Source organism: Tursiops truncatus, chromosome 6, assembly GCF_011762595.2.
Source record: "Tursiops truncatus isolate mTurTru1 chromosome 6, mTurTru1.mat.Y, whole genome shotgun sequence".
NCBI classification, from domain to species: domain Eukaryota; kingdom Metazoa; phylum Chordata; class Mammalia; order Artiodactyla; family Delphinidae; genus Tursiops; species Tursiops truncatus.
In genome coordinates this window covers 62606834-62619669 of record NC_047039.1, presented here as the reverse complement: position 1 = coordinate 62619669, position 12836 = coordinate 62606834, and the positions used below count along the sequence as shown (strand labels likewise).

The window sequence follows — 12836 nt, the reverse complement described above, 5'->3', positions numbered from 1 at the left end:
TGATCAACGATACTTGCTTCAAACCCAAAATGTACCGAAACGCCAGATTGTCCCTCTCCCTCTCCTGCCACACCCACACGCCCCAAATGTCTACTTGGAGATTCTCTCTCAGACTGGACTCTTTCTGCAGATGCCTGCCACTAAACCCTTCCATTCTGCATTGTTCTTTGTTGGTTTCACTCTTCTGGCGACACCTGTTTTCACATACTAGATTTACTTTCTGTAGTCTCCACAATAATTACTATTTTAGGTTTTCAGTCAATAAAAATTTAATTGCTGCTAAAGTTGATGCAGGAAAAGATAGAGGAAAACATTCTTCATCTCCCACCCCCTCCTCAGGGGTACCAAGGCAACAGCACTCCGGAATCTGGAAGGAGAATCCTTTTCTTTTTGCTTTCATTAGCTATTGCTGTAATGACTGGGAATTTCTGGCCCTATGGTTCATAATTCAGTGGAAGAGCCCAAACATCTGTGGACCACAGGTTTCCTGCATACACAGGGACATTTCCTCAACTCTACCGGAACTGAAACCAAGTTATTTTGCAGAAATTCACGGAGCTCGAACCCTGTGAGAGTAAATTAGCATTCAGGTATTCGACACGGCTTTGGGATGAGTCTTTCAGTCGAAATTAGTTTTCTAGGCTGCTATTCCATTACACGGTGCCCTCCTTAGGAGAGACCAAGGGAGAAATTTCTCTCTGATCTCAGAATGGGAAATAGTTGGGCTGCTTCTTAGTACTTGGAGTGGTTTTGTGGTGGCTGTTACTACAGATAATGTAGATCATGCATATGAGGGCATCTCCTTGGTGTCGCGCCTAATCTGAGACCCATTTCTAGGAAATCTATAGGACTTTGGGTGTGAATTTTAGATATTAACCTCACACCTGACTTTGCCTTATCTTTTCTAGTTCTCTATACTCTCTATTCTGCTTCCCTCATTCAATTACTTTTTTTATTTTTTTGGTCCTACTTAAGATACTTATATAAACAGACTTAAATGCCCTTCAGAGCTTCAGAGAATAAACCAGCAAACAAATAAGTGCCAATTTCTCAAGAAATGTATAATATTTTAAACACTTTAAAAAATTCTTCAATTTAATCTATTTTGACAGAACACTCCCTTTTCAACTTCAGATACTACGGCTAAGTTAATCATCTTCTCAATGGTTCATTATCATCTTTGGCTTAAGACCCCTCACATCTTTTTTTCCCCTATATCCCACTGCTATTCCTCACCTAGCCCAAGGCAACCATTTCAATGTGCTCAACGCAAGCCCTTTTGTTAATATGTGTTCTTATAAAACATATAGTTTTATATGCATGGATCGTAACAGTGTGTAAATATTGTTGTTGTAAACCTCAATCTCTCTTCTTTTTTCATCCAGCACTATGTTTTAAAGATCCATATATTTTACTATGGGTACATCTAGTCTCTTACTTCTTTCTGCTGAATAGCATGAACCTAACACATTCTGCCTCTCTACTCCCCAAAGTGCCTCCAATCCCCTACCACCCCAGAAACACTGTGAAGACAACCCTTACACACAGGGTGAGCACTTGTGAGGAACAAAAGGGTGCTATTCATAATTCCACCGAGACAGCATATGTACACTATAACTGCCCCAGACAAGCTAAAATGCCTTGTCACCTTACTCATACAGGACCTTAATAAACTCTGTGAGAATTCCTTCTGGATATGTACCCGGGGTGGATTTGCTGGGTCAGGAAGTATACCTAGAGCTAACTTGCTATTACCACCAGAATCCTCTGCAGAACTTCTACACCAGTTGTCCTTCCCATCAGCAGTGCATAAGGGTTCCCGTGGTCGCACACCCCTGCCAACACTTGGCATTATCCTAACCTTGCCAGTCTAGTACATGCAAAGTGATATCTCAAGTTATCTTGTATTTTTCTGTCAACTAATGAGTTTGAGCATTTCTTCATATTCTTACCTTTTTGTATTTTTTCTTTCTGTGCCTTTTGACTCTACCTTTGCCCATTTTCCATTGATGTATCCGTTTTGTTGATTTGCGACAGAAATTTTTCTAAAGTGAGCACACACTTCTTTGTCTCCATAGTGTGTAACTAGCATGACTATCTTTTCTGGCAGAACTAGAGTCACATGATGATGAGTATAAGTAACAATGCTGGGGCTATAAGATGCTATAGAATCTAGAGTTATTTGGGTACACACCAATTGTTATGGATTGAATCATGCCCCCCACTAAATGCATATGCTGAAGCCCTAACCTCGCATGTGACTATATTTGGAGCTGTGGCCTTTAAGAAGGTAATTAAAGTTAAATGAGGTCACAAGTGTATGGGGGTCCTACTCCAAGGTGGCTGTGACCCTATAAGTCGAGAGAGAGACACCAAGCAGGTGGGGCACACACAGAAAAAGGTCATGTGATGACACAGTAAGAAGGCAGCCATTTGCACACTGAGGAGAGAGGCCTTGGGAGAAACCAAACCTGACAACACCTTGATCTCAGACTTCTAGCTTCTAGAACTGAAAGAAAATAAAGTTCTGTTATCTAAGCCACCCAGTCTGTGGTATTTTGTTACGGCAGCCCTAGCAGACAAATACACCGATCAACATATAGAAAACATCTTTACATTTAGTCATTTGCATCTTCCTCTTAAGATAAGATGAAAGATGCCCAGCTGTGTGCTATACCTGGCTCTTTCCGGAAAATCATTTACCAAGTCAAGAGCAAAAGTAGCCATATTCCAAATGATTTCCTCAGACCCCAGCAAATCTTTTTTTTTAATTGCAGGTATCAGTGTCATCTGTCTTAGCAGCATCTTCCAAAGCAGCACAAACAACAGATCATGCGTACTGCCAGCTCTCTTTTATATAACTCACTCTGCTTACTCAAGGGTTTGAAGGAGGATTCTCTCTCATCATTTAAGAATTTGAATGGAATTTCAGTGGAAGGAGTTTGCTTGCAAACATCAATTCTTCATCCTCTGGGGAAAATAACAGTTCTGAAGACATAATACCAGAACAAGGGTGGAAAATAAGTTTGATTTCACATAACACCAATCAAATTGACAATGGTGGTGCAGAGTGTCCCGTTGAGAACAATGCAAAGGCGAACATGAACTCAGTAGGTAAAAGTGCCATAATGGATTAGTAATGTCTGTCATGGCCCTGGGTGTCAGGTGGGGTAGGCCATATGTTTGCCATCTCTGTCTGTGTAGACCTTCACTTTGCTTTTAGTGTTTGGCTATGAAAAAATTCCTGATGTAGGCATCTTTCAAAATTTCATCTTGAATATTATGAGGCAGGAAGTTCAGTATGTTACTTACAAGTTGAAGAAAACCATTTGGGGGTTTCACCTCTCAACTCCATTTTCTTTTCTGGAAAATGCTTGGTTAATAGCAGCCTTGAGCACTTTTATGTACTTGGCACTGACGTGAGCACTTTGTATCTATTAACTCAAACTACACAGAATCCCCTGTTTACAACTAAGGCCACTGAGGCCCAAAGAGGTTAAGCAACTTTTCAAAGTCTTGGAGCCAAGAAGTGGGGATTCAAACCCAGAAGTGTGATCACTTTTAAATATTACATCATTTTGATGCCTGCAAAAAAGATGGTGAACACCTTAATAGGAATTAACACTATTTTTCGCAATGAGCTGACAATAAAAATGGTTTCTTATCTTCAGTAAACTCATGGTACTGATGTAAAAATTAAAAGGAAAAATCATGGAACTAATCAGAAAAAAAATGTTGTTTATCCATCCATGTGTTTCTGGAGTGTCCGGGATATGCCATGCCCTGTGTTGAGCTTCATGTAGATTATCTCATTTAATCCGCTAAACCATCCTATGAAGTGGTTATCCCCACTTTACGGATGAGGAAGTGAAGGCAGAGAAGTGAAGTAACTTTCTTCCAAATCACACAACTGACAAATGATGAAGCTGGGATCCCAAACTGCGCGGTCTGACTCCAGAAGCTCAGTCTTTAAAACCACTCTTTACCCTGAACCCAAAATTTGCAGTTTCACTAGGTGGGTCTCCAAGTTAGATACAGGTAAAAATCTTAAACTCCTTTAAATTGCTTACCTCTTTGGGCACTTGGAAGCATCAATACTTGCTGTGTGACACTTGGAGTGCTTTATAAAAATTAATCAGTTCCGTCATTTCTAGGAAACTGTTCAGGATATAGACTGTGTTCAGAAATCAGGTATTTCTTCCCCTGGAAAAGTCAGTGAATTCTTTTTCAGCTACATGATTTCCCTTTTTTTTTTTTTTAAACTTATTTTCCAACGTGATATCCTCCTCTGATTCATTAAGACCCCCGAGAGAAAATACACTCGGCTCCAACACCTGTGTTCTTAAAAACCTTTTGCTTCTGCTATTTATAATGGCCCAAAGATGCTGGAGGGATCTATACTTTTTCCAGCTGGAGAAAGTTTGCCATAGGTCCTGTAGGATGGTTTAGGGGACACTGCTAATTATTTTGCTGCTTGTGTGTATGCTACTGGCAACGTGTATAATCTCAAAGATTACGATCAGGGAACTGACTGCAAGCTGCCATCATAAACTCCACCAGAAATGATTTACAAAACCTGATTTAACACCATGTTTCAGAATTCTCCAGAACTGACCTTATCTTGCTGGCCTGTTCCCTATCAGACTTCAAATCTCCAAGTCACCAAACCCTTCTGGAGAGCATCCTTGAATTTCTAATGAATGTCCTGTGACTCCACAGAAGTTAACAGCGCTTGGTCCAACTTTTCACTAACTGGCACCCTCCATCACCACCTTTGCCACCCGCAGATGCCGCTGGCGAGCGACTTCTGATCCTTTAGAGTAGCATCTTCCCTTAAACTTAAAAGACTTCCTCTTTTCCCCGCTGTGGTATTGCTTTATCCTTTTTCCCCCTCTCTTCGCCACTGTATTTCTTTTGTTTACTGTTAGTATCATATCTGCTACTTACAACCTTCATGGCCACTCTGTTCTCTCTTCCTTCCCCTCCCACTCATATATTTTCACTTTCTCTTTTGACTTCTGTCTTCTCCCCCTATTGCTTCTCTCGTGCTCCCTGGCTTTGGGCTGAGCTGAGAATCCATTTGAGCGGCTCTCTCTTAGTTTGGCCCTATAGAGTGGCTCCCCTCCAACCCCCACTTAGAGAAACCCCCTGGAACTGCCTGGCAAAGTTGGATGTGTGTGTACCTGTGGATGCATTTTTCTGGCGAGAGGACTGTGGCAGACCCTATGGACGGTTTACCCCCGCACAATTCACCATTTCCTATGCCCTTGACTTCCTTTGTCAAAGAGGCCAAAAAGCTAAAAATTTCAATTTCTCGACTTTTCTCATTTGACCAATGAGAAGGAAAACATGCCTTTCTGAATAAAAAGCAAAGCTTCACTAGGAGAAAATCCCTTCCCCTTTACTTTTTCCCATTATTCCTGTCTGGAATATGGATATAAAGGTTAGATGTGCAGCAGCCATCTTGCAAACATGAGGCTGCCAGCCTGAGAGTGAAGGCCTGTATGGAAGGTAGAAGGGCAGAAAGTTGGAAAGAGCTTCAGTCCCTGGCGGCACCCTTGAGCCACCGTCCCAGCTCTGGATTGCCTACCTCCAGACACATTTTTACACGTTATGAAATACACACAAACACAGACACACACAATTTTTAAAAGGAGAGGTGAAAGTATAAACAGGAATTCTAAAATTTTCTTCCTGCTTCCCGATATATTACCTTGCATGTGCCCAAGGGGCAAGCATCCCATTTTGGAGACCTCTGCTAAACAACCAAGGCACTGTTATATTAACAGAAATCCGCAAAACTTAAAACAGCAGTGATAAGGAGGGGGAAATATACCCAGGAAAGTACACTATAAGACAGGGTGGGCTTCCCTGGTGGCAGCAGTGGTTGGGAATCCACCTGCCAATGCAGGGGACATGGGTTCGAGCCCTGGTCCGGGAAGATCCCACATGCCGTGGAGTAGCTGGGCCCGTGCGCCACAGCTACTGAGCCTGCGCTCTAGAGCCCATGAGCCACAACTACTGAGCCCATAAGCCACAACTACTGAGGCCTGTGCACCTGGAGCCCGTGCTCCGCAACAAGAGAAGCCACAGCAATGAGAAGCCTGCGCACCGCAATGAAGAGTAGCCCCCGCTCGCCGCAACTAGAGAAAGCCTGCGTGCGGCAACGAAGACCCAACGCAGCCAAAAATAAATAAATTAAAAAAAAAAAAAGACAGGGTGATACTGTGAGGTCATTTGTGTCTTGTATATAAATGACTAGAAGGATGTACATAGAATGTTAATGGTAGTTGTTTTAAACTACTGTATGTTCATAGTTTTCAGCATCAACCATGTACTGGTTTTCTTATTTGCAGTAAGAAAAAAAAAAAGGAAAAGGACATGTTACTTTAAATACCCCAGTAGTTCAAGACAGGCCTTCCCCACTTTATAAAATCACTTTTTCCTTCAAGATGCCCTTGTCGTGGAGCTGAGTGTCTCTCTGCCCTGCACAAACATGTTCTACCGTGAGCTCCAGCCAGGCAGGTGGGGTGGTAAGGACCCGAGATGAGATGACAGCTCATTTCAAGTGGCCTCCAGCCTGCTCTGGGGGGAAGGAGGTGATCGGAGTTGGGAAAATGAAGGCCCTGTGGGACGTCACCCTTGGTGACCAGACCCCCCTCCCATGTATCAGTGCACTTTCCCCACGGCTCACTCTACTTGTCACAAAATTGCCCTAATTTCCATCTCTGTCACAGAATGATGGGCTTTTATCCTTGGAACACTGTCTAGTCCACTTCTACCTCTTCAGAGCTGGAGAAGAGCAAGCGCTAAAAAGCTGAGGGTATGTCCAAGGTCAACGTGGAGACATCAGCAGCAGAGTGGGGACCAGAAATCATTTAGTCGTTAACAAGCACCATACAGAATCCTCCCTGCAAGCCGGGCACTGCCATCTTTCTTACCCACACAAAAGTCCTACAGGACAGGTGTTGTCATCTCCATTTTAAAGCTGAAGAAACCAAGGCTGAGATAGATCATATGATTTTCCAAGGTTAACAAAAGAAGCAGCACCAAGAGTTGAACCCAGCCCTATCTGGCTTCCAAATCTGGGCCGTTTCCACCATTTCAGCTGACTCAACACAGTGCTTGTGTGATCCTGTGTTACAGATGTATCCACAAAGCAGTTTACCACCAGCCCTCCATAGGTGTCCTTAGCTATTGGAGCCTCAGAAAATCCATTTCAGTGCCACCTCCCTCTCCTCCTTGGTATAGGAGACGCTTCCTGAAAGCCTGTTCTCTCAGCAGCTGGTGATATTTGATTTGATTGACACCCTGGGACCTATCACCAGACTTAAAGATGATGCTTAATTAATTGCTTGCATTAAAGAGCTGGCACTTTCTGCATTCGGGTCACACTTCCAGCCTCAATCATGTTTTCATTTCAGCAATAATATTTACATGATTAGCAAATAGTCAATTCATACTCTGGTGTGGACTTAAGCTGTGTGTGGGACTTCCCAAAGCAGATGTCCTTGACAGGTGTAAAGAAATAGGCTTTTTTTCACAGCAAGAGCCATGAATAGGATCTTCTGCTTATTTTTCAATGAAAAATTGTGCCTGGATCAACAAATATTCATGGAGCACTGACCTCGTCTATGTGTCAGTCAACATTTCCAAGGTCCCATGGGAGCTAAAAAGACGTGCACTCACTGAGAAGTCACATTAGATTTAACTCTGTTTTTGTTTTCCCATTTTCTGGTCCAAGACCTAGATGCATAGATTAGGAAAGACATTTTATATTAGACATCTGAGTCTAATATAAAATAGATATTCACATTCGCTAAGGTTTCCCAAAATACTATCATGCAAATGGAAGAAATACATGGCCTGCATGACACTACAATTAAGTGAGTTTGTGATGTTAAATGACACTAGGATGTGAAGAGAGGTCAGACTGGAAAGAGGTGATGTACCACAATATTATCCTATGCGATATTTTTCATCAAGAACCTAGATAATGACACAGAAAAGCATGATTACATCTTCCAATAGCTGCACGTTGGGAGGAATAAGACAGCATTTTGGATGACAAAGTTCTTGACAGACTGGACAATGGGCTGAATTCAAACACCATGAAATTGTGTAGGAACAAATGCCATAGAGGCACCAGAACCAGTGCTGTACGGGGAGGGCATGGCTCTGCGGGGTGCCATCAGCCACCAGCTTCACATGAGGCAATGGTGGGATGTGTGACTCAAGTCACTAACGCATCTGCTTGACTGCACGTGTCAACTACCGAGATGGAGGACAGTGAAAGCCCTGCTCTCGTTTTTACTTCTCAGCCCACCCTTAGATAGGGCAGTCGGTTGTCGGTTGTAAGTAGGTTGACCACATGTGATAATATTCTAATCAGGACAGTTTTTAGAATAAAGGGGTTTGCAGGTGATAATTAAGCCTGGAAAATAGGCAAAAACGAAGACTCCTGGATAAACTGGGACCAATGTTACCTAGTTATAAGGGATACAGACAGATTGGAGGGGATTCAGAGGAGAAACCGCAGGAGCGGCAGGTCTCAAAAAAAGATTATGGGGACTTCCCTGGTGGTCTGGTGGCTAAGACTCCACGCTCCCAATGCAGGGGGCCTGGGTTCAATCCCTGGTCAGGGAATTAGATTGTGCATGCCGCAACTAAAGATCCCACACGTGGTAACAACGATCCTGCGAGCTGCAACTAAGAGCCGGTACAGCCAAATAAATAAACATAAATGAATTAATTAAAAAAAGAGATTATGGTACATCTTTGAAGAGAAATGTTTCGCCTGAGGAAGAGCCGAGAGAGGTTTATATGAAAGCTATCTTGGGATATTCAAAGGGCAGCATATGGAAGAGGTGCCGGACTTGTGATTATGGGTCTTCAGGGATTCTGCTATAAGGTATCCACTATAGAGAAAATGACTGCTTCTCAGGGGTACTCCCACCCAAGAGGGGGTAATGAACAACTGACCCCCAGCTATAAAAAAAAAAAAAAACATTTTGGAAGCCTACCTGGGTACATCCATCAATTCCTGTTCATGTGCTTACTTAGTTCTCCAAAAAACTTCCAATAAAATAGGAATAATTCCTTGTTAATGAAATCCAGCTTCTTTTCTTTTAAAGTATGACTATTGTTTAAATATATGGTGGTTCTTCTCTCTTTTTTTCAAAGAGAACATCCTTTATGGAAATAGACACACACGGGTCTGTGATTCCCTGGTCCTCCTCTATAGGTTTATATATACTTTCTGCAGGAGATAATTTAGAGGAGAACTTTCTTCAATATTCTCAGTTGTAAAGACCAACACAAATACCATATTACACTGAATCTAAGACACCACTGATTGTATGATGCATAACTACTGTGGGGCATTTAAGAGAGAAAAAAATGCTGCCAATGAACTATACCCCAAACTTCACATTTAGATTCTAACCTTCCTGGGCCAACTCAAAACTGTCACATTTGTTTCGGTTTTTCACGTGATATTAGTACCTGTGTCATCGAGACCATTAAAAATGCAGTATTCCCTTTAAAAGCATTCCACTGTTATCTCCAGAATTTTCCCCCAAGCAACTAACACTTGATCTAAAGGTTTTGATGTTGTTGCTTTTTTGATCTAACCAGCAAAGGACAAGAGTAAGTTTTCAGACAACAACCAGGATTTGATTCTTTCTTCAAACAGTCCTTAAATTGTTTGCTGACTGAAACATTGAGGAAGTGAAGTCGTCCAGTTATGTCACCAAGAATAACAATAAAATTAGCTCTACATTGACAATGACAGCTCCATCCCAATTGGCACCCAGCAAACAGATGCCTGGGATACTCAAATGTGAAATACGGATGTTTGAGAATTGATAACAGACAGTACCTCCATCTCCCTATCTGCTTTGTGGTCCTAGGTTATGCCCTTCGCCTGCTAATCCCCTGCCTGCTTTCCTTATTGGCTGTGAGAACCTCTCCTAGCTCCTCTTTCTTTAGCTGAGAGTCTCCTCAAGTGCTCTCCTGGGTTGTCATTTCTATTTTATGCCCAACTTTGTCTACTTTGGAAGTATTTCCAATCTTTCCTTTTTAGCTACTTTTCCATTATATGCCCATCAACTGGTAGAACACAAAGCAAAAATGAAAACGTCAAGCAAGATTCTGAATCTCAAAAGAAGACACGCTTCATCTCTCACTGTTTTTAATAAGAAGCGCTGTACAGCTTTATGGTAAAGAAGTAGTTCTTAGCTCTGGCTGTGAAGTAAAATAATTTGTAGAGATTTTTTAAATGTAGATTCCAGTGGGCTATCCCAAGTCCTACTGACTCAGACTCCCAGGGTTGGGAGTGGAATCGGGGGGAAGCAGGCACTTGTAGTTTTTAACAGAGTAACGTGGTACGCCACCTACGTTGTAAACCGTTAGGAGGACATTAGGCATTTTCCCGTTCATGCAGGGATAATTCTACTGGCAAACACCAACACAAATTTGAAACCAAGAGCCCCAACTCTACGTGTGCAGCAAAAAAAAACAATTCATATGGACAGGCCACAATTTTATTCATTCAAACCACAGTATTCATACCATCCTGTTTTCAACATGTTTAAACTAAGGGGTGTGAAGGCGATCGTAATGATTGGGCATGGGGATGGGCACAGTGGGAGCACATGCTGGAAACAAAGAATGAGATTTCCTTTTTCCAGTCTTGCAACAATCCCCGATGTTGACTGGTCTGAGGCCCTGGGGAAGGAAATCTCAACCTCCACACTCTTGCTACAGCTTTCCAGGGCCATTTCAGGAACAAAATGATCTGGGCATAATTCTGATTCCCTGATCTGAGGCTATTCTCTCACCTGAGAGTGGAAGGCTGTACTAGCGAGGGCCTACACTCAGGAAACATGCACTCGGGAAGTGGTGTTCAGGGCTGCAGGAGAGTCCCGATGTTCTCTACTCATCCTCTCCATTTTTAGAAAAGGTTCTTCTGCATTTCAGGCAAGCATGAAGATCCCCCACCTTGTGTGGTGTAAGTAGATAACTGGTGATTCGACTGCTGGCCTTTCCATTGTGCCGGGGAGTTCAGAATGCAGTTTCCACACCAAAGCCCAGATTCCTCTTGCTTACCTCTTGAAGCCAGGGACCTCATGCTCATAACCAAGGAAGAGTCTGAGATTCACTGTCTCTTACGAATTTCTTTTCCTTTTGGGCCTACAGCAGAGGCTGCAAGCAAGAACTCTAGAAGCACAAACCATGCAAATCCAGTGCCGGTGGCTGAAATAAGTATTTACATTGTACTTTGTCTCTGGCTACTATGTAGTGAACACACACTCTGTGCCTGGCCCTTTATCTACATTATCTCCTCACCACAACCTGTGAAATAGGTTTCAGGGGCCTCCTGTTCTACAGAGCGGGAAGCAGATGCAGGTTAAGCAACACTCCCAAAGCCATGCAATGAGTAAGGGCCGAATCCAGGAATGAATCCCGGATCGGATTCCAGAGTCGAAGGTCTGTCAAACATCGGTTGTATGTGAAAAGCAGTGAGGAAAACCTAATTTGGATTGATGGCTAGATGGACAGATAAACAAGTAATACTACATAAATATATAGATACATACATACAATAGAACATACATTACAGAACCTAGGTGGTAGTTATATGGGTGTTCTCTGAAAGATTCTAAGAGAAAGAGTAGCATTGACATATATGCACTACCAAATGTAAAATAGATAGCTAGTGGGAAGCAGCCGCATAGCACAGGGAGATCAGCTCCGTGCTTTGTGACCACCTAGAGGGATGGGATAGGGAGGGTGGGAGGGAGACGCAAGAGGGAGGGGATATGGGGATATATGTATACGTATAGCTGATTCACTTTGTTATACAGCAGAAACTAACACACCATTGTAAAGCAATTATACTCCAATAAAGATGTTAAAAAAAAGTTTCATATGTTGGAAAAAATTTGAAATCAAGTGTTGGGGAAAAGAAAGAAAGGGAGTGAGGGAATCAAAGCTATAGCCAATGAAGCATTCTTTCAAGGATCTGTCTCATGTTTCACTACGTATTTTAGAACTTTAAATTCAACTTAATTTGACAACTATGTATTGAGGCTTTATTGTGTGCCAGGCACCAAAACACCTGCCAGCCTAGGGTGCTAAGTTCATGGCAGGTGCTGTAAGCACACACAGCAGAACACTTCTGGGGTTCAAACCCAGAAGCTCACCCTAACTTAACCTGCAGTACGAGGCTGACTTTGATAAAGGGCTGTAATGAATGGGTGAAGAGCTACAGAAACACGAGGACAGATACACTAATAACTGACAGGTCTGGGAAGATGCCTGGGAACAGGTGAAATGTGAATTGTGCCTTGGAAAACAGGGAAGATGTCAAAAGGTCTGAACTGTTTTTACTCAAAACTCTTCTAACCCAAACACGTGGGTTTTTTCCCCACACCAACCAATCCTCTGATACCACCTGAGTGTCCTACAATGCAATTCAATTTTGATACTACCTGCTGGAGGTAGAGTCAGATCCCATAAGTTAAGGGCTCAGTCCCCCCAAGACTGTCCCCAGTTTACTTATTTATTTTATTTTTGGCTGCTTTGGGTCTTCGTTGCTGCGCACAGGCTTTCTCTAGTTGCGTCGAGCGGGGGCTACTCTACGTTGCGGCACGCGGGCTTCTCATTGCGGTGGCTTCTCTTGTTGTGGAGCATGGGCTCTAGGCACGCAGGCTTCAGTAGTGTGGCACACGGGCTTCAGTAGTTGTGGCACACAGGCTCAGTAGTTGTGGCGCACGGGCTTAGTTGCTCCACGGCATGTGGGATCTTCCCAGACCAGGGCTCAAACCTGTGTC

The 12836-nt window shown here is 42.9% G+C and overlaps 1 long non-coding RNA gene across 20 annotated transcripts in view; it reads right to left on the bottom strand.

Annotated features, from left to right (window-relative positions):
- The window catches only part of LOC109549903 (uncharacterized), a 148510-nt gene that overhangs the window by 65462 nt on the left and 70212 nt on the right, over positions 1-12836 (bottom strand). For 4 of the 20 annotated variants that reach the window (XR_012332515.1, XR_012332519.1, XR_012332516.1 and 1 more), the window contains one exon: positions 4071-4203. The exons of the other annotated variants lie outside the window; for them this stretch is intronic. This is a non-coding gene — a long non-coding RNA (uncharacterized lncRNA). The remainder of the gene's footprint in view (positions 1-4070; positions 4204-12836) is intronic. 20 annotated transcript variants of the gene reach the window in all.